Below are 22434 nucleotides of genomic sequence, written 5' to 3' on the forward strand. Positions count from 1 at the left end.
TTGTGATTGTAGGAGTAATAGTAGTTGTTGTTGGTGGTGGTGGTGGTGATGGTATTGCTATTGGTGGTTTTGGTAATGGTAGCATGTATGTGTTTGTAGGGACAACTTGGAATATATTTTCATTTGAATTCCCAGCATGGGAACAAGGAAAACAGTGGAAGAAAGGTCTTATGAGAAGCTTCAAGCCATAAGGAGGGGTCAATGCTCTATTCTCATTTGAGCATAAGATTTTAATGTTAGACTTAAGAGATCATAGAAGTATTTTACATGGTTTCACATGTATAAACCATATCAGATTGCTTACCATCTCAGGGAAGGTGGAGGGAGAGAATTTGGAACTCAAAACATTAAAAAATGTTAAAAATTTTTACATGTGTAACACCTCATTCTACAGATGAGGAAACTGAGGCAGAGAAAGGTTAAGTGATTTTGCCAGCTTCACACAGCTAGTTAAGTATCTGAGAAGGCATTTCAATCTACATCTTTTTGACTCCAAGTCCTGTTGCTTATGGGGAATATCACACAGCTTTCTGAAAATTAATTCTCTAGGCTAAGCTTATCCTTTTAGAGATGAAGAAAATGAAAATATGAGAAGATGCGACTTTCCCAAGGTCACACAGGAAATAAATTGCATAGCATGGATTAAACATTATTCTTTTAAAAATTAATTTTATTGATCTTTTCATTTCCTCACGCATCCCTCTCCACACCCAATGTTTTTCCAAATCCACTTCATTTTCCAATACACTCTGCTATGCCAGGACAACTCTGGAATGGGGCGAGACAGGGTGGGATTTCTCATCTGACCTTGTACTATATGTGAGGGAATCCCTCTCTCTCTCTCTCTCTCTCTCTCTCTCTCTCTCTCTCTCTCTCTCTCTCTCTCCCCCTCCATCTCCCTATTTCCATCTCACCATCTCTCTGACTCTCTATCTCACAATCTCTCTCTCTCCATGACACCATCTCTCTCTCTGTATCTCTCTCTGTCTCTCTCTCTTTCTCTCTCCATCTCCCCATCTCTGTCTCTCTCTCTCTCTCTCTCTCTCTCTCTCACTCCTCCAACCCCTGCCCCAAACACACACACACACACACACATACATATACATACACACACACACACACACACACACACACACACACACACTTTCTGGTATAAAACAGAGAAGTAAAATGTATGAATGGGCTTGAAAAGTTCCAAGGATCCAGGACTGGAGACAGCAGTGACCTTTGTGCTGAACATATCATTTGTGAGGCTGCTTCAGGAGAGACAAACAGAAACTCTCTGAGTTCCTATTCCATACCCAGTAGACTAGATACTGACCTGTAGGGAAGCTTTGCTGTGAGTTGAAAAGGACTGGTATAAATATATTGCCAGCTCTCTGTGGAAGGGGACCATTGGGAGGGGGACTGAGCTTCAGATTTACTTTTATTTCTTTGTTTTTTGCTTGCTTACAGACAAGGAGGGGGTTGCTTCCTGGTCTGAGGAGGTTCACCTAGGCTGAAGAACACATTGAATATATTAATGTTGTTAACTCTACTAATTTCCAATAATTTGATTAAAAAGAAGATCACTTTGGGTTAGAGATGAATCAATGAGGCACCGTGATGTAATGAATGGGAAGAGTTTTCCAAATAGGGTATGGCTTGGATACAAAAGCTCTGGCTGCGTAGTCCACACGTATAAAAACACTGGGTCAGAGAGGTAAGTAATGGCTGCAACAAGGGGTCAGAGCTAACAGGACAGAGGCAACCAGTTTACTGGAACTCAGAGAGCTTTCCCTAATGTAACCTATTGTTGGTTGGTACACATAAGGATGAGTGTTTGCATGACTGTGATCTCACGGTCCTAACTTTTGACTAGGGTAAGGTGCTGGCCTTTGGAAGTTGGTGGCTCAGTGGATAGAGTGCTGGGCCTGGAGACAGGAAAAACCTGAGTTCAAATTCAGCCTCAGATACTTACTAGTTTTGTGTTGCTGGGCAAGTCACTTAACCTCTGTTTGCCTCAGTTTCTTCAACAGTAAATTGGAGGTCATGATAATATCTACCTCACAGGGTTACTGTGAGAATCAAATGAGATAACATTTCCAAAAAGCGCTTAGCGTAGTGTCTAACACACAGCAGGTGCTATATAAATGCTTATTCCCTTCCCCTTCCTTCCCTAACAGTCTCTGTCTGCAACATATGGTATAGGATACGAAATAGTGAAATTTTTCATCCAATTATTGATCTTATTTTCTATTCCTTGCTAATATATACAGTTTGTTGCTATTGGACGTTCCACTTTCCCTTCCCACCTTCAGGCCTGAGATATTCTCCCTTTTCCTATCAAACATTCCTCCTTCTACCCATCTTTCAAGTCCTTTTTCAAGTTCTGCCTTCCTTAGGAAGCCTTTCCTAAATACTCTAGTTCTTTGACTTCCGACAGCACTTGCAATCAGGGCCACGGATTTGATATTTAATTATGCACTGCTTTGTCATTGTTTTACTGTTTATACATTGCCTTGATGGCTACATGTGAAGCCACAACAATCCAGTGAGTTCTTTGGGTGGGTCTCTCATCACAACTTGCAAAGGGCAGAGCATAGAACAGCCACTTAAGACATCTTTCTCACAAAGAATGACATCAGCCAAAGGTGAATTTCTACAACAACAACAATTATTCTTGGTATTTTCACTGATCACCTTTGTTGCAGGCTTTCACAAAGAGATCTCAGAAGGTGCAGAGATGCCAGAGTTAGTATGGAATTCTTTGGGAGGCTGTGGATTGAGTGATCCTGCATTTTCCAATTCAACCTCCACTCTCAGAGATTTGCTTTATCTAGAGCACAGCCAACTCCAGGGTGCCAAGACAGAGTTTGCTTTGAACACTGAACAGCATCAATAAAACATTTTTAAAAAGAAAAGAAACTTCTTAAAATGAGGACTCTCCAGATTAAAAAGCAAGTTTTGTTTTTAAGAATCTTTGAATTAAAAAAAAACCTTTAGTTCAAAAAATTACGTGGGAAAAATTGGGAACTATCTAATCCATGGGCTTTAATAAGAAACTCACATTCTTTACAAATCTTTATGTCTTTATGCATTCTTTAAGGGGGGGGGTAAAGATGAGAGGTCTGTAACATGCTAAGAGGCTCGAACAGGAGTGGGGAACCTGTGGCCTTGAGGCCATATGTGGCCCTCTAGGTCCTCAAGTATGGCCCTTTGACTGAATCCAAACTTCACAGAACAAATCCCCTGTAAAATTTGGACTCGGTCAAAAGTCCCCACTCAAGGACCTAAAAGCCCACAGTAAACACTTCTGTAACAACAAACACTTCTTCCTGGCCTTCAAAGCCCTCTGTAATCTGGCCTCTCCTTGCCAATCAAGAACTACGTTAACAACTCACATTTATTTTAAGGATTATAAAAGGATTTTCTTCACAATAACTCTGTGAAATAGGTGGTACATGTATCATTGTTACCATTTTATAGATGATGAAACCAAAACTCAGAGCTCAAATGAATTTCCCAGGGTCCTATGGCTTTTATGCATCAGAGATGGGACTCCACCCCAAGGCACCTGCTCATTCCACTGGCAACCTGCTACCTCTACTGTCTACCTCACTGTTTTTCAAGGTTACCTTTCAATTCTCTTCACACCTTCCATCTCATTGTCCTGGCCCAGGTAGGGCACACCTATCTCTGTGTCTCTGCTCACACTGTTCTCCAACAAACTTCAAATGAACCAGTACCTTGAGGACTGTCCCATGTGGCTGTCCTTATAGAGATACGGCCTAAAGGCCACTGGCTCTGTGCTTGGATTTTTATTTTTCTTTTAAAATATTAGCTTTGTGTTTCATTTTGCCCTCTTGCTGTAATCTCAGATAACGACCATGGGATCCTTTCATGTCTGTCCTCCTGCTGTCACAGAATAAGAACACATTATTTCATTTATTATGAGTCACCAAACCAAAATGTGTTTGAGGTTCATTTCAGGGCAACAAAGAACTGCTAATCTATTTCAGAGCTGGAGCTGAGTGGGATAAGATACCGACTGTTTATGCCCTTCTTTGGAGAGCAGTTTTAATTTAAAGCCATAATTTCAGGGTTTCTTCTGCAATGTGATGTAGCCTGAAGTCTTGTTTTATTATTGCTAAACAAAAGTTCTCTGGTCTTCTAAAGAGGAAACCCTTTCTTTTCTTCCAGTAGTTGGTGGAGGAGATGACAAAAAGGGCAGAAGGCCATGAGAGGTGATGCATTATCTCAGTTTACATGTCCTGGGTCAAGAATACTTTCTCAAGATGCTACCCATTTATCTTCTGTCCAAGTACATGAGAAGAAACAGGGATACTGAAAATGTGTATGTGAGGGAGGTAATTTTTTTCCAGTGTATTTTATTAACTTCTTTATGGGAATTATCTTGTATGAAATAATTAGCAAAAGCCTTACACGAAGTATAGAATGGTATCAAATTTTTCTTGTCTCAAAGAAAATCCTTGGGCATGGGGGAGGTTCTGTCTGGAAATGAATCAAGAATGATTTGGGTATATAGGGGCAGAGTAGGACCAAGCTGACTCTACAAGTCACTTTTTTGGAGAAAGGAAATCTGAGAGATTGTGGAGAAAGGGAATAAGATAAAGTGGGGAGGGAGAAGGCAGTGTTTTGTAATAGAAAGAAGACTGACATATACCAGCTGATCTTTGCCCCTATGCTAGTCACTTCCACCTGAGTTTTCCCAACCATGAAATGGAGTGGGATATAATGGACTTTAAAGGCCTAATACTAACATTTTGTGATTCTATGAAAAGATCAGGTGAATTAAAGATTTGGTTATAAAAAAAAATCATGTTTTCTATTTTTGAATTGATTGTTAATAGAAGAGACAATTACTGCCCCAAGTGTAAATGGGAAACAAAAGTCCCGAAAACACCATCTCCTCTGAAAACATGGAATCCGGGATGTGCCCACAGGGTTCTACGTCTTTGATGTTTAAACATATGTTCCAAAGTAAACAACAACAACCAAAGAAGGAAGGTCTTCAGTAATCCATTGTGCTATCGATGGGCTGCCTTCCCTTACACTGAGGCTACTCTAGCTAACCAGGGCCTTCCTCTGAGGTGGTGTCTCATACCCTGGACCAGAGGTTTTTGAATGACAGTAGCCCATGGGCCAAACCCAGCCTGCTGCCTGGCTGGTGCTGCTGCTGCTTTTGTTGCTGTGGTTGTTGTTATTGCATAGGAAAGCTAAGAATGGTTTTTGCATCTTAAAAGTTCTATTATATTTAGAAATGTGAAAAAAAAAAAACTTCTTAGCTCAAAGCAGTAAAAAATCATCAACACAAGACAATGGATAGGATTAGGCCCTCAGTTTGTGGTTTGAAGACCCTACTTTAGACCTTCTCTGCTACCTAGCTCTCAGCTGCCTGTCCAGGAAAGCATCTGATAAACCGATTTACCTTACGTTCTTACCAACAAATGACAGGTTAACGTGTTGCCCCTTTCAGGGAGATTTACATCTTAACAAGGAATAATGTCAATCTAAATGAATGTACCTTTAATGGTTGAATGTCAGGCATTGTGACAGGGCAACTAAGTGAACAAGGATCATTCTGGATGTAGGTTAAAGGTCAAGTCCATGGTATCTCTGAAATCACATGATATGGGCACTTGCCTATTTTGTATCTGGGTAAGGCTACCCCACTGTTGAAAAGTAAGGCTTATTTACATGCAAGGCTATTTATATATTGTACCAAAAGGAATGTGAAGGAAGAAAAAGAAGAGATGTATTGCTTCAGAGAGTCAAATCCAACTCTTATAAATAATAGTGATGAAATCAGATCAACCCAACATCACATTGGTCTCTGGAGTCCTATTCCCCATCATGGAAGGGCCTAAGTGCAGAATGCTAAAATATTCATTTCCTTGCCCTAGATTCACATTTTAATGTACAATCTATGAGTGTTACTTATTTTGGTTGCTTGATAAAAATTTGATATGTTCTGATTAATGTTCCTATCCCCTAATTCTATTTTTATTAGATTGTATAAGGACTTAAAAATATATATGATGTCTGTGTGTTTCCAGAGCATAAGAAAATAGATAAGCATTAGGACAGTAAAAGAAAGATTGCTTTCATTAAATTATGCTGTTATTGGATTTTTCCTCCATGCAAAGATATCTCTGTCCCGAAAGTGGTTTGCTGTGTGAAGAATAGCTGAGGTTGAACATTTTCCCTAGTTTCCTAGAACTGATTCATAAAGATGCTATAGAAACATGCTAGTGCTCAGGTGCCTAAAAGAGAGCCTAGAAGGGAAGCAGGATGCATGGTAAACACTGCAATGTCAGGTGGGACTGGCTTGGGGATTCATTGGGCAGTCTTAGGTTCACCTGTCTTAATTACCGTAAGTACTTCCCTAGGCAATACCCAAGCCATGCAAGGTTATGAGAGCTCACATTGTATGATGCTTTAGCATTTACAAAGCACCTTTCCACAAAAATACCTGAGAGAGCATAAATTGTAACTATTATTGCCTCCATTTTAAAGATAAGACATGATTAACACTTATTAAGCATCTTCTATGTGCCAAGAACTGTACTGATCACTAGGGATAAAAAAAGACAGTCTCTGCTCTCAAGGAGCATAAAATGTAATTAGGGAAGACAATACACAGAAAGAAGTTAAATGGGGGGTGGGAGTGGGGAAAGAGCCCTGGTTCCAGTGCATGGTGATGATGTTGATGACTGAGTCTAAACCAAGCAGAGCAGCTAGTGGCTACTGAAGCCATGGAAGTGATTTTGAGCCCTCTTTAAAGGGAGGCTATGGGAGGAGTTTTTTTACTCTACCTTCCAGCCCTCCAATCAGAGGGGCAGAAGTAAACTGAGGGTATAGATGAAGTATCCTCACCAAAGCCAAAGCAATGACCATGATAGTCTTTCCTCATGAGGAGTTTATTCTGGGTGGGAGGGGAGAAAGCATAATGATGATGATGACGGTGGTGGTGGTGACAGTGATGGTGATGGTGATGGTGGCAGTGGTGGTGGCAGAGTCAAAACCAAGCAAAGCTGCTGGTAGCAAATGTGCAAGCTGAGGCTCTGAGGGGTTGAATGACTTGCCCATGATCATACAACTACTAAATGATGGAGGCAAGATTGGAATCCAGTCTAACTTGAATCTAGGTCTAACTCTCCTTCCCTTATGTTTTTACTTGTTTGTTTGGTTTTCCTTGACAAGGCTTTGAGGTACTGTGTTAAAGTTGATAGAGTCTTGGATCCAGGAGCCAGGAGATGAATGTTCAGATCTTGCTTCTGAAACATTAGTTGTGTGACCACAGATGAGTCATTTAAACTTTCCATCTCAGTTACATCATTTGTAGAATGAGGATAATACTGCAGAATGGGGATATTAATTATATCTAGCTCAGAGTCATCATAAAATAATGTAAGACATGATATAAAGGTTAAAGTTGTAAATATTTAAAGCGCTTCAAAAATCTTAAAGTGCCAGATAATTGGAAGTTATTATTGTGATGATAATGATGATAATGATGCCTACCATCCTTCCATGATGAAGCTTAATATCAGGAGGAGAAGACACATCTAGTTTATTGTGCAAGACAGGGACCAGGAAATTCACAGGGAGAGTGAGAAACTAGAAAACAAAGGTTTCAGCAGCAGGATTTCAGGAAGCCTTCAGTCATAGTGATCCCCTAGAGTTCTCTTTACACTGAGATGGCACAGACCTATCTGCTTCACCATGTTGTACCTGATCAAAACCTTTGATTTAATGGGACGTCATTTGTCTCTGTTAAACAATGTCACTGCCTTCCTTTTATTCCATTACATTAGGATGTAAACTCCTTGAGGGTAGGCAGATACTGCTTTTGCTTTCTACCTCTTGTGCTTCCCAAAGTTTCTGACAAATAGTAAATGCTAAAGAAATACTTATAGATTGAATGGCTGCAATCTCAGGATAGACTTATGGGATAAGAGTGGGGCACAGTAAAAAAAAAGTTCCTTTTCATAAGGGCTTTCTCCCTCAAAAACCAGGATATTTTTGTTCAGTCATGTTAGTTATATACAACTCTTTGTGAACCCATTTGGGGTTTTCTTGGCAAAGATACTAGAGTAGTTCGCCATTTCCTTCTCTAGCTCATTTTATAGATAAGGAAACTGAGGCAAACAGGGTTAAGTGACTTGCCCAGGGTCACACAACTAGGAAGTGTCTGAGGCCAGATTTGAACTCAGGAAGATGAATCTTCCTGACTTCAGGCCTGGAGTATTATCCACTCTTCCAACTATAGGTCACTAAAAAGACTTGGGAGCTAATCTGAAAAGCCTACTTTGGGCAGTTGTCAGGTAGTAAGCACCCCTTCTCCTTTCTGCTAATACCCCTACATGTCCAGTAGGCTCATGTAATTTCCTGCCTAATACATCTTAGTCTGTTCTCTCTGGGAAGTGCCCCATGTTTCATCTATATCTGTTCCTCTTAACTGGCTCAAACCAAATTTGGAAAATAAGTCTCTCCTAAAGAAATTTACACAATGTAATCTAAAGTCAAACAAGGGGCTATAAACACAGCAGACACTCACTAAACTTGCTGAAATGAAAGGAAATTTGATTATATTGGTATATCCATTGCATGACTGACTCATTCCCTTTTTGCATCGATAATTAAGTTGAAGTCATGCTTTCTTCCTTAAAGCTTCAATAGATCAAATCACAGATTTTTCCAGTCAGAAGAAACATTGTATAAAATGGAACCAAGAAGACCAAGATGCATGGCTGTTGCCTCTATGATCTGCACAAGAATGAGTACTTTCAGGGCAGCTAGATGGTGAAGTGGGTAGAGCACCAGCCCTGGAATCAGGAGAACCTGAGTTCAAATATTGCCTCAGACACTTACTAGGTGTGTGACCCTGGGGAAGTCATTTAGTCCCAATTGCCTCCAAAGTGAAAAAAAAACCCAAAAAACAAAACTAGTCCTTTCACATAAAAAAGAACTTAGATTTCTAGCTTTCAAATGAGCTAGACAGGATGCTACTTCACTAGAACAGAAAACCAAACTCGTTTAGCTAAACAAAGACTGTGGAGTATATTAATGCCACTGTTAAGAGAAAAGAGGAAGAAAAGGATTCCAGTCCCCAGCTACCCAATACCGTCTGGTTCTTCTCGAAATGGCTTACAGAGGTGAAAAATGTACAGGTCCAGACCGTTAATAAATCCCTGATGTATGTTTGCTTCATCCTAGAGCACACACTCAGTCAAAGACTCAACACTACAATGAAGATCCTTCAATTGGGTGCAAAGCCCAACTACTGTGATCAATCTTTGTGAAACATATGGATAAAAGGCAAAATGTTAATCAAAGATCCTGAGAGATCCAAATACCTACTTGTTTGGGGTCATGTAGCTATAGCTTCAATGTCCTCAGTTTAGCTTTTACCAACATACCTCTATCACCTTATTTGCACTATGGTTTTGTTTTGTTTTTCAGTGGGAGAAAGGACTAGAACTGCCACAGTTGTCTTCTTATTGGATTATTAAATTCTCAGAGGAGGAGTGGAAAGGATGACAACTGGTTACAAATATCAATTTAATTTTTGTTCAGAGGTTTAAGAAATGGTGCTGAGATTGCTCAGAAAAGCCCTTGGATTCACCAAAAATCAGATTAATTAATGGCCCTTACAGTGAAATAATAAGGTAGTACAACTTCAAAGCTGAATTGTTGAAAAGTCTTCCATAGCCAAAGCCTGTGAGTTCATTCTCTTTTATCATGTTTGGCTTCTTTCTGCCAACTGTTCTCAAACAACTTCAAACCTTGGAGAGAGATCTCTGCAGTGGCTTCTGCGACTTGCTAAATTCCTACTGCCATTTTATGCTACTGGTGTTTCTTCTTGCTAGAGATGGCACATGGAATGAAGATTTCAGCCCCTCAATAAGGACAATGACCTATCTTTATATAGAGATTTAAGGTTCGCAAAGTGTGTATAATTCCCACTTGGCAAAGGGAGAAACTGAGTCATGTTGATGTTATATGACTTGCCCAGAGGCTACACAGCTATTGTAAGAGAGGGGATCTGATCCCATTATCCCTGATGCCAAGGCCAGTGCTTCCAATGTAAAGGGACCAATGGAGTATCCATCAGGGTTATGTGTTCATCCAGGAAAATAGAAGACCAGATTAGTGTCCCATTGACTGGAAGTATAGAAAGGCAGATTTATATGAACCACTAGAGGGAATTAGTTTCTTACCATTACATCATCTTGTTTCTTATTAAATAGCTCATGGGAAAGAGAGGGTATTTCAGAGTCTATTGATCTTAGGGCCTAAAGAGACAGAGAAAGGCTTTTAGGTCACCTGAAGAAGTAGAAGATGCAGGTTCAAATTCCAGCTCTATTATTTACTCCCACTATGACCTAGGGCATTTGATTTAACCTCTCTGAACCTCAGTTTCTTCATCTCTAAAATGAAGGGAGTGAGACTAGGTAACATCTAAAGTTTATTCCAGTTCTGGTCTTTTGAAAAGCCCAGTAGCTTCATGGTACCATGTATGCTAGAGTACTCTAGAATTACTCTATTGTATCTTATAGAAGGCGATCATTTTATAACAGTTTCATATTACCTCCTTTCTTCCTTCAAAAATACATTTAAGGATATTAATTATACTTGTAGTCTAAAGGGCACACACAAGAATCTCATTAATTTCAATATTCATGGTTTGTTCCAAATGCATGAAGGATACCTGGTTCAGGCATACAGAAGTGGAGTGGTAACGTCTCTTTTTCTCCTATATGACTCCTTCCAGAATGTCACTGGCTATTCTTACATGTGTAGTTTTGCTTTCAGAATGAAAAGAAAACACTTTATACAGGTAAGGTGGTACATAAAACTGACAACTTGAACAAGAAAAATGTCAACCAGGGGTTGGTGCTGAATCATTTAAACAATGAATCCAAAGACCAGTGATTGCATCAGCTCTAGGCCAACTCAATACCACAGCTCTAAAAGAAAGTGCATGGGCTCATTCAGCCCTAAATATAGTCAGAGCACATAGACACCTACACAGTGTGGCTTGAGGGACTCAAAAAGTCTCTCCTCTTCATGGGGACTGGCAGTCAGGAAGACAGGGAGCCAAGACTTAAGGAGCCTGGGTTACAGGGTGGTAAGGTAGAATAAGGGCAGGAGTCAGAAAGATCTGGAACCCAAAACAGAACTCATTATTTTTTCCCCCAAACTCTCCCTCTACCACCTTCCCTATTACTGTAGAGTTTGATTTGAGTGAGGGAGGGCTGTGCAAGGTCACCAGCCTCACTTTCTCCTCCAGAGCCATCTGGGTCCAGTGGCCAGATCAGGATGACTGGAGATGGCCAGCCAAGAGGGAAATTAAGGGTACTGGCAATAGCACAAAAGGAGAAGGAATTCAAAAGATATGATCGCGCTAGACGACTTTAGGACCAAGGCTATAAGGGAAGGAAGTGAAGAACAGAGTAGGGATGTTAAAATGAAACAGTAGGGAGAATGAGAGGACCTGAATTTCATGGTGAGGAGGAAGGAATGGGTGGGTGAGGACAAAGAAGGGATGAGGGTGAGGACAAAGAAGGGATTGCAGGATAGTGTGGTACAGTGGAAAGAATGATGGGTTTGGAGTCAGACAACTCAAGTTCAGGACCTGACTCAGCCATGGGCAGTTAAGCTCTATATGCCTCTGTTTTCTCATCGGTAAAATGAGATGATTGCACTAGATCAGAGTCTCTTAAAGTTTTTCCACTTGGGACCCCTTCAGTACTTCTTAAACTCAAAGTCAATTGCAAGTCATGTCATCATCTCCCTGAAGTCATGGTCTTCTTCAAGAAAGAAGGACAAACCACAAACTGGGAGCAGTCTGGGCTGCCTAAACATACAGTCCCAGCTGGACAACTAAGCTTCTTTTCCCCTCCTGTCCAGGACCCTCCCTTTCCCTCCCATGTCCTCTCCCCTTACCTGAGGGTGTTCTGCCCAAAGGAAGATGAATTTTGTTGGCCAAAAGCTCCCTAGTTAACGGGATTTACTGACTAGATTTCTTTCTCAAGGACCAAGCCTTAAACCCAATTTACTCTGGATCTCAGGGATTGGACAATAGACCCCTGCCCAAACACCACTTAATGGTTGTTTTTTGGGCTCTCCTGGTTCAAAGTGAATGTGAAAAGTAACCTTTTCTCTTTTAGCCAGCAACCCTGAGGGTCTTCCCCTCCCAGTTTGACCTGAGTTGTTTTATTTTTTTTTAATTGAAGGGATCATCCCTTGATTCACTTCTCAAAGAGGTCCAGCTTAAAAGGGCCAAGGTCTCCCATTGCATCCTGGGCTATCTCCAATTGTCCTGATCCATATCTGGCCACTGGACCCAGATGACTCTGGAGGAGAAAGTGAGGCTGGTGACCTTGCACAGCCCTCCCTCACTCAAATCCAAGTCAATTGCAAGTCATGTCATCATCTCCCTGATGTCATGGTCCTCTTCAAGAACAAAGGAAAAACCTCAAACACATATTACTGTAGAGGGCAACACTATCATCCCATTTCCTTAGGCCTGAAACCTTATTCTCCATACCCAAACTATTGTCAAGGCCTGTCAATTTCACCTTAGCAATATCTCTCAAACATACCCCTTTCTCTCCTCTGACACTGCCACCATTCTGGTTCATGTCTTCCTCACCTCACATGTGGAATATTGCCTGCTGGTGGGTCTACCTGCCTTGTCTTTACCCACTCCAATCTGGCCTCCTTCAATCACTAGAGTGATGGCCAGGGACAAAGGGAGCATCCATCAGGGTGATGTGTTCATCCAGGAAATTAGAAGGCAAGATCAGTGTCCCACTGACTAGTCCCTGAAGCAATGATCCAGCAGGCAGGTTTATATCAACCTCTAGACAGAATTAGTCTCTTACCATTTTGGTAATTGGTTTCTTTCTAAAACTCAGGTCCTATATAAATTGCTCTATTTGACATTCAAAGTCCTTCATAACCTAGCCCCCTCCTACCTTTCTAGTCTTTTTATACCTTACTCTTTAACACATACTCTGATCTAGTGACACTGACCTTCTGGCTGTTGCTCAAAGAAAACATGCCATCTCTAAGCATCTATTGCTAGAATGCTCCCCCTTCTCCAATTCAACTACTGACCTCCCTGGCTTTCTCTAAGTCCCTACTAAAAGATACTACAGGAAGCCTTCTCCAAAGTCTCTTAATTTCAGAGCCTACTCTTTGTAAATTATTTCCTATGTGTCCCGTATATAGCCTGCTTTGTTTATATTTGTTTGCAGGTGGCCCCTCCCATTATTTAAATAGTAAGCTCCTTGAAGGCAGGGTCTGTCTTTTGCTCTTTTTTGTATCCTCAGCACCTTAGCACCAGTGCCTGGCCCATAGTAGGCACTTTAAAATGTTTATTGATTAATTGATGGTAGTGCCACAGGGTGAGGAAGCAGGTATACCTCCAGGGGTCAAGCAGGAGAGTCCTGGGCATCAGGAAGGGATAGTGGCAGGAGGAAAAAATAAGAGGGTATCAAAAGTAAAATCTCTGAGGTCACAGTTTCATGGACGGCCTGAACCAGCTGCATAAGGATGTATTTATATGTATAGCCCCTGCTTCTGGCCTACTGCTAGGTGCTGTGGGTTGGCTTCTGAGAGTTCTCTGGCAGAAAACCTCCACAGTGCTTCAACGAAATTCGGCACAGAGAGAAAGTAAAAACCTTCCTCCTCAGAATACAGATCCACACAAGGAGCATACAAACACCTCCCTTGAGAATACGACGGAGAAGACCAATGTGATAGGCTTCAGCCTATCTCCTTAGTTGCTCCAAATATACTTGCAGCACATTTATCAGATGCTTCATTATTTAAAGGAGGAAGTCTTCCCCTGTGTCAGTTTTAGGTGCTAATTCAGGTCGTTCAGATAAGAGCCGTGTTGGGTTTTCGCCTGTCAAATTTTCTAATATTTGATAAGAGTAGACAGGTATTAATGAAATCTGAACTTGCCTTTAGCACTTTATGCTTCTTTCTTCTGCTGGGTTTAAGCTTCCTTGATCACCTTCCCTTCAGGCCTATATCTGCCAAATTCTTCTGCTAGACCTGCTCAGCGTTAGTCTCAATCAAGAGGTGTTAACATCCTTTGTTTAAGGTTATTACTTTGTTTTAGGCCTCAACAAGCACAAAGAAGTTACTGTGAGGGCCAGCACAATGGATACATGGGTCTGGGTACCCAACAGCTCCGTGAGACTGGGACTGGTTTAATGGAGGGGAGGGTAACCATTTGATATGAATGTCTGTGTCCATACTGGGCTAGCTGTCCAAGTCTCCCTCTCTCTCAGTCTCGGAGAATGTCTGCCTCTAGTCTCTCACTTTTGACCCTTTCTCCAAGCACTAAGAAACAATATTGAATCGGTATTTGTTTAGATCAAGGATTTTTAAACTGAGATCTAAAGACCTAGGGATCTATGAATAGATTCCTGGAGGCCTGTTAACTTTCTATTTTCATTTTATTTTCACTGTAGCTGAAATGTATCATTTCCTTCAATTATATAAAAACATTACTCTAAGAAGTCCATAGGCTTCACCAGACTACCAAAGGGGCCGAAGACATAAAAAGGTTTAGAAGCGCTAGTTTAGAGTGTCGGAGATACGCAATGCCTCCAAAGGTATCAAGTAGGGAGTGATAAATACACGTGCATTTAAGACAGTTGCTAAAATGTGGCTTATATAGAAGCTATTCAAAAATCTTCTTTCCTGACATTCATGACTTAGTGATCTGGCCCCACCTTCCATAGCCAAACATCTCCCACTACTACTTTGGGCCCTGAACCTCTTGGCTGATGGCTGGGCTCACCCATGTACCATCTGCTGTGTTCATTCTCCCTGCCTCAAATGCCCTCACCCTCTTCTATCTGGCTATCCAAATACCACTCATCTTTAAAGGTCCATGTCAAATCCAATCGCCTCAACAAAAGGACTATCCTGTCCACCAATAACATTTCCCTCTTTTTAATAGCTTTTATTGTCTGCATCACTGGTTCAATATTTATTACAGTCTACGTTATATGATTCTGGTGTGCAAGTGTAGTTAGCACAGTAAGGAGAATGGAATACTACTGGATTTGTACTGTGGTGACCCATGTCTAAGTCTTGGCTTCTATTAGTTATTAGTAGCAGTATATAGGGAAAATAGAATTAACTTCTCTAGGCCTCACTTTTTTCTCTCCATAAATTGAGAATAATCAATTATATTGACCTCCTTAACGATATCTTACTCTCTAAAGGGCTGTATACTCTAAAGGGCATTGTATACTTAAAAATTATATATAAAGATACAAACTGATTTCTCATACGACATCCACCTGTCCTCTTTATCTCTCACTTCCTCACTCTGTATTTCAAGCATTCTAGGATTCTAAGACCTGGTTTCACCAGAGCTGTTCATGAGACAATTACCAGTCTAACATTGGTTGCGATTTGCACTTAAGGTAGTCTCAGACTCTAGTCTTAGACTAGACCCTTAGACCCAGAGACTAGGTTACTAAGACTAAGAAGATAAGAAAGGTAATCTGAGGGGCAGGATGGCAGCTGATACTACCTAGAGACCCAATTAGAGTATTGCTCTATATTCTACCTTTCACTGTTGTTGCTCTGTCCTTTTTCAGTCATGTCTTACTCTTCATGACCCCATTCATGGGTTTTCTTGGCAAAGATACCAAGGTTTGCTATTTCCTTCTCTAGCAACAGGGCTAAAAAACCTGCTAGTTGGTGTCTGAGGCCAGATTTTAACTCAGGAATGAGTATTCCTAACTCTGTGCCTCAAATTCTATCCACTTCATCACCTAGGGACCTGTAGAGCCTAAAATTAGGGAGAATCTGAACTTCTAGGATAGTAGCCAGTCTAGGTCATACTGTGGTGGGAGAATTGTGTATCTTGGAAGAAGGGAGAGCAAGAGTCAGGTGAGACCTTTTTATGACAGAATACTGCAGTTCAGGAGAAATGGTGCTCATGAATGGCTTTCCCTGTGTGTCTGTTTTCCTTTGTTTTGAGGGTCTCTGGGGAAGTCTTGTCCACTTTACTGTCCTGTGAAGGGCCTGAGGTTTGGCTACAGATGAAACTTGTCTAGGCTGCTGCGAGTCACATGATCAGTGATAGAAGGGCCCTTGACAACACCTTCTGAAAACCTTCCTATTTTCTTGAATGCATGTGCCTGTATCAAAGGTCACACAGATCTTTTGACCCTCAGTGGTAGTGGAAACCTGACAAAGCGGAAGTGAATAGAATCATGTGGACAAATGCTTCCATTTGGAACAACAATGCCTTATGTGTATATAGTGTTTTATGGTTTATCAGGTGTTTTACTTACATTAGCTTATATAATCCTCACCATAGCCCTATTAAATGACTGAGCTGAAGAGAGAAAGGATTGAAAAATCTATTGATGTCAGTCAACCAGCATTTATTAAGCACCTACTATCTACCAGGCACTATGGTAAGTTCTGGAGATACAAAGAAAGGCAAATAATAGTCCCTGCCCTCAAGGAGCTCACAACTGAACTGAGCAGACAACATACAAACAACTAAGTGCAAACAAGATACGGGATTAATTTGAAGTCGTCTCAGAGGGAAACTGACAGCCAATAAGATTAAAGATAACTAGGGAAAGTGGGACTTTAGCTGAGGCAGTCAAAAAGGTCGTAGTATCAGAGGACATCTGGTTCAACTCCCTTATTTCACAGATGAAGAAAATGAGGCCCAAAGTGATTTAAGTGATTTGCTCCAGGTCACATAGATAATAAGCATAAGAAGTAGAGTTTTGAACTCCAGTCCTCTGACTCCAATGCCAGCACAGTTTTTAGTGTATATTAGGAGGTCTTCTGCATTTTTTATTTTTTCATTAGCATGCTACTCTCCTCCCATCTCAAATAATGCTATTATTTCCTAAGGAACAACCACACAGAATTAAACAAAGAGAGTCTCAATAGCAGATTTTTAAACACTGACCTACCAAAATTACGCTAGCATAAGATCTCATCAGTGGCCCATATTCTAAGCTACATCCTCCGACACCACTTTCACTCATAGACAGATACAGACCCACAGAGCACTAATAATGCATCCTCCCTTGGTCAGGAACGTAAAAGACAAGGCTTGTCTTTCTTTGATCGATTCCTGAAGCTCTTACTCAGAAGGAAATACACAAGGAAGATTTGTGTTGTGTACTAGACACTGCCAGAAGGAAGAAGGGGGTTACTCCACAGGTCCAGCATAGGCTTCCTCATTGTATTGACCTACAGGTTTACCATTCCACCATAATGCCTCTGCAAAACCGGGAAGGGGGCAGCAAGGTGGTGCAGTGGATAGAGTGCCAGGCCCAGATTCATGAAGTCTCATCTTCATGAGTTCAAATCAGGCTTCAGACACTTATTAGTTGTGAGACTCCAGGCAAGTCACTTAACTCTGTTTGCCTCAGTTTCCACCATGTGTAAAATGAGCTGGAGAAGGAAATGGCAAGCCATTCCAGTGTCTCTGCTAAGAAAACTCCAAACGGGGGGCAGCTAGGTGGTGCAGTGAGTAGAGCACCGGTCCTGGAGTCAGGAGGACCTGAGTTCAAATCCAGCCTCAGACACTTGACACGTGTACTAGCTGTGTGACCTTGGGCAAGTCACTTAACCCCAATTGCCATGCCTTCCCCACTGGACCAAAAAAAAGAAAGAAAGAAAAAGAAAACTCCAAATGGGGCCATGAAGAGTCAGACATAATTGAAATGACTGAACAATAACAACAAGCTAGAAGGGCCAATTAGATCCCTAGTGTCAGAAAATCACCAATGCTATTTTATATAGCACCAGCCTTACTGTTTCTGATGAAAAGTAACAGTTTATCTATAGGGGTGCCTATTGATGGATCAATTTTGTTTGAGGCTGCTGATAGGCTGCTTGGACTTTTCTTTCTATTTTTTTATATCCCTGGACTTTCTCTTCTAGGGAGTTGTAAGCAGTCATCAGTGATGATGGTTCTAAATCACTGACACCATCAACACAACCACTTTTCCCAGGAAATGGCATTCAAGCCATTTTGCAGTAGAAGGACAGGTGCTTCTAGAGTACCTTTGTGCGCTTTCCTCACAATTTCTGCTGTAGGTGATTATATTTACTAGTTGCTATTAGGCACTGAAGAAAATTCCTTTCCCCAAATTAACAACTAATAACTCCAGCCCCCTTCCCATTTCTGTAAAATATATTCTTGTATTGTCACAACTACATAGCTGGCCTGAAAGGCCAGGAGTTTTTCCTCAAGGAGAATAGGTAAGGAAAGTAGGGAGGAGAACCCAGGGACATTTGTTACAAGAACAAATCTCTTGGGGAAGGCCCAGCCATGATACCAGGAAAGCTCTGGGCCACCAAGAGAGCATATATCCCATCTTAGTATAGCTTGAAGCAAGTGGCATATCCCTAGTCCTCATTTTCCCTTCTTCATTTGGCAATTAATGAGAATGTTATACTTCATTTTGCTCCCGTTTTCCAGGTTTCACATTAAGTAAAATGTTTGCCTCTGCTGCTTTTGTTCATAATGCGTCTTCATTAGTGGTCCCTGGAACCTCTCCAAGACAAGCAAAGCCATGAGAAGTCATTGTCTTGTCAGAAAAGTCCATTAAGGCTGTCAGGCTCACTAACAAATCAATCAGGTACCAGAAGGCTTTTCAAAACTGTATCATTTGTGCTTGGTCCTAAACAAACAACCAGACTGGGCAAACGTCTCAGAGGCACAGGGCTGCATCCCAAACCCCAGTCAGACTGTTTATTCATAGAGCCTGTTTTCCTGCTGGTGATAAAGAATTCTTGGACCCTGTGAATAGTTGTTTATTATCTCCAGAATAGGGGAGATGCCATTTCACATTTCTGAGGAACATACTACCTTTATACCCTTTAGGAGATGGATCTACGCATTTCAAACGTCCAAATCAGGCAGGGCATAGAGATGGAAAAAACTTTTTGCCCATTAATACCTTAAATTTGTATCTATTCAGCTATTTTGCAATGCATTTTCATTACTCTATTGACCCTCTCGGCCTCCAGGTGAATAGTCTGAGTATTACTGATCCCATCTTACATACATGAAATTGAAAGCCAAGAGATTTGGTGACTTCACTGGGGTCATACAGAGAATTGATGCCAGGGCTGGAACTCAAACCCAGTTCTTCTGACTACTGTTGCTGCTGCTACTACCAGATAGCATTTACTATGTGCCAGGCACTGTACTAAGTACTTTAACATTGTTGTCTTAGTTGATCCTAACAACCACCCTCGGAGGTAGTTACTATTATGTTTCCCATTTTGCAGATGAAGAATCAAAGGTGAGCAGTGGTCAAGTGACTTGCCCAGGGTCACACAGCTGGTAAGTTTCTGAGGCCAAATTTGAACTCAGGTCTTCCTGACTCTGGGCCTGATGCTCTCCAATGCACCACTTAGCTGCCCTTGTTATGAGGCTCAGACTTTTCCAACTAGACCATAATAAACTCAGTGCACTTAGCAGAATAAAAGAAGGAAAAACAAGACAATCTGGTTGATTTTCCCATAGATTTAAAACTGGAAGGAACTTCAAGTGTCACTGGGTCCAACCTGCTCATTTTATGAGTAAACTGAGGGAATGAGACAGCATTTGCCCAAAAGTGGAAGAGGAAGTTTGAAATCAGGTCCTTTGACTCCAAGTCACATAGTCTGTCCATTGCCCCATCCAGGCTGCCTCTATTTCACATGTTCAGGGGGCATCTCTAGTTGTCCTGATCTATATCTGGCCACTGAACACAGATGGCTCTGGAGGAGAAAGTGAGGCAGGTGACCTTGCACAGCCCTCCCTCACTTAAATCCAATTCATTTGTAAGCCATGGCATAATCTTCCTGATGCCATGGCCCTCTTAGAGAATGAAGGACAAACAACAACATTTCACATGTTCATTCCTGGGTCCAAGTCTTACAACAAACATATCATACAGATGATCTGGTGTGAGCCAGATTCCCTAAGAGGCTCTTTTCTATAAAAGCCCTACTCCTCCTATATTTCATTATGGCACGAAGGTGACTTAGGTTCTCAGAGGCTATTTTCCGTGAAATACAAGCTCTGCCAAGTTGGAGAGGCTTCATGTATGGGCAAATCAGTTGTCTGAGGATTGATCCCCTAGTGTGTCAGTTTCCCTTCCTGTAAAATTATGGGGTTGAAATTCTGGGGTCCTCCCCAGCTTTTGATCTATGGTACTATGATTGTAAATGCTGAGAGGTTCATCAACAAAGGGTTGGCCATCCAGGTTATGAATTTTTTTGGTCACAGCAATTCATGAATGGAGTGTGTTAGATCTGCATCAATCCAGCAATCACCTAGACTGGTGAAATCATGGACCCCCAAAGTATTGAGATGAAAGCATATGGATTATATGCATGAACCTTTTATGGTTAGCCATGATCCACTCTCTCAACTACTCTTCACATATACGGGGAATGAATGCTTGGAAGGGCTAATAGCTGCTCAAATCATGTCTTAAATTATGCAATCCAGTCGGAAACGCAACTCTATTTGTGTTCAATGTTTGTGTCCATCACCACTTAATTAAAAAGTCTTTTGCAATTTCTGAAACCCTGTCTGACTTTGATAAAATCTCATTAAAGTCTAATTAAGTGTTTCAGTGTATGCTAACGATAAAAGACCTATTCAGTGACCAAGCATAGGCATTTAGAATAATCCATTCTATTTTCAGAGTATCTAAGGTGGGGGAGGGAGTAAAACTATGTAGATGATTATTCTGATGGAGTAAACAAGTTATTGATGTAACCTGCTCTCTCAAATTTATTCCTGAGGAATGACCTACCATCACAGCCCCCTTTTCTTTCTCTGAATAATGATAAAACACCACACTGTGACATCTATCAACTTGACTGAACAGCAAATCATGAAAAGGGCCACTTCTGAAGGGCTCCTTCTTTGCCTGGGTACAGACCCTGCCAACTATAACCTGAGGGAAGTTGGGGAGTTTTTTTTCTCCCTAGGGAAGATCTTAGCAGGGAAAGTCATTGTCAATGATAGGGAAGCTTGGCTTTTTGCATTCTGCATCTCATTTATCTTTCTTCTGTGGCTGCATTTCCCTGCTGGCAAACCACCACACTGCTCCAGGGGGTGCATTTCTTCCAGGGATGGCACATTCAATTATGGACCACTTTAAAATGATTCGTTGGTCAATTAACCCTATGTGAGATTAGAATCCTGGGATATTAGTGCTAATTCATGGGGGGAGAGTGGAGGAAGTAAATATATAGGAAAAGGAAAATGCATGGTCCTTTCTCTCAAGGAGTTTACAATATAATTGAGGAGACATGGGACATATACAGCAGCATATGACATACACAAGTGATCATGTGATTTATTTCCCCTTAGTTTTACTACGTGTGTGACCTTTATCTCCCTAAATCTCAGGTTCCTCATTTGTAAAATGAGGGGGTTGAAGTAGATGGACTTTCATTAAAGCATATTTAAAATTCCTTCCTGCTCTATGATCCCAAGATCTACTTCTCTCTCTTTCTATTCTGAACAAAACAAGTCTGCTTCCTATTCCTTGAACTAAACATTCCACCTCCCAGCATCCAAGTCTTTGCAGACATTGTCATCCAGGCTTGGAATACATTTCCTCCCTTTTCACTTTAGCCTCTTAAAATCCTTAGAACAAGGACACAATCCAAGGTACAGCTCGTGCGCCTCTTCCCATGAGAACATTTTCTTAATGTTAGTGTTCTCCCTCTCTCCAAATTATTTATGTTTATCTGGGTAAATAGTCTTTGCCCTTCCTCCAACTCCTTGAGGGAGAGAACTGACTTTTGCTTTGTAAGCCTAGGACCTAGCACCCTGACTGCCTGGCACATGGTAGATACTTGGTAAATGCTTGTTGAATTGAATTAATTGAATTGGACTGAATGTAGCCCCAGCTGTATGGCTTGTATGGCATATATTCAGGGGTCAGGAACCTGCCACCTAGAGGCCGCATGAACATCTGTGTTCTGTGAAGTTTGGATTCAGCCAAACGACCACACTTGAGGACCTAGAGGGCTACATGTGGCCTTGAGGCCCCAGGTTCCCCAACCCTGGATATACTGTATAGTGTAGATTCCAAGAATTCCGTGTATAGAAGTTAGGAGAAGAGAGATCTATGTGAGTGTCAAGGCTTCCTAATTCTTCCACCTGGATGATATGATCTCAACTCATCTATATATCCACTACCAGCCAATGCAAACCTTTCACTCAAGAGATCCCTGAATATTCCATGAATGTTTCTACCTCCAAATTCATATGTTTCTCGTGTCATTTACTGTCTATATAATTCACCGGCTACTCTGTGAGGTATTGTCAGTTTTCTTTTCCCATGTTACATCTGACTATCCCTTACCAGCATATGAGCTTCTTGAAGGTAGTTA

This window comes from Trichosurus vulpecula, chromosome 2 (assembly GCF_011100635.1).
Source record: "Trichosurus vulpecula isolate mTriVul1 chromosome 2, mTriVul1.pri, whole genome shotgun sequence".
Taxonomy (NCBI): domain Eukaryota; kingdom Metazoa; phylum Chordata; class Mammalia; order Diprotodontia; family Phalangeridae; genus Trichosurus; species Trichosurus vulpecula.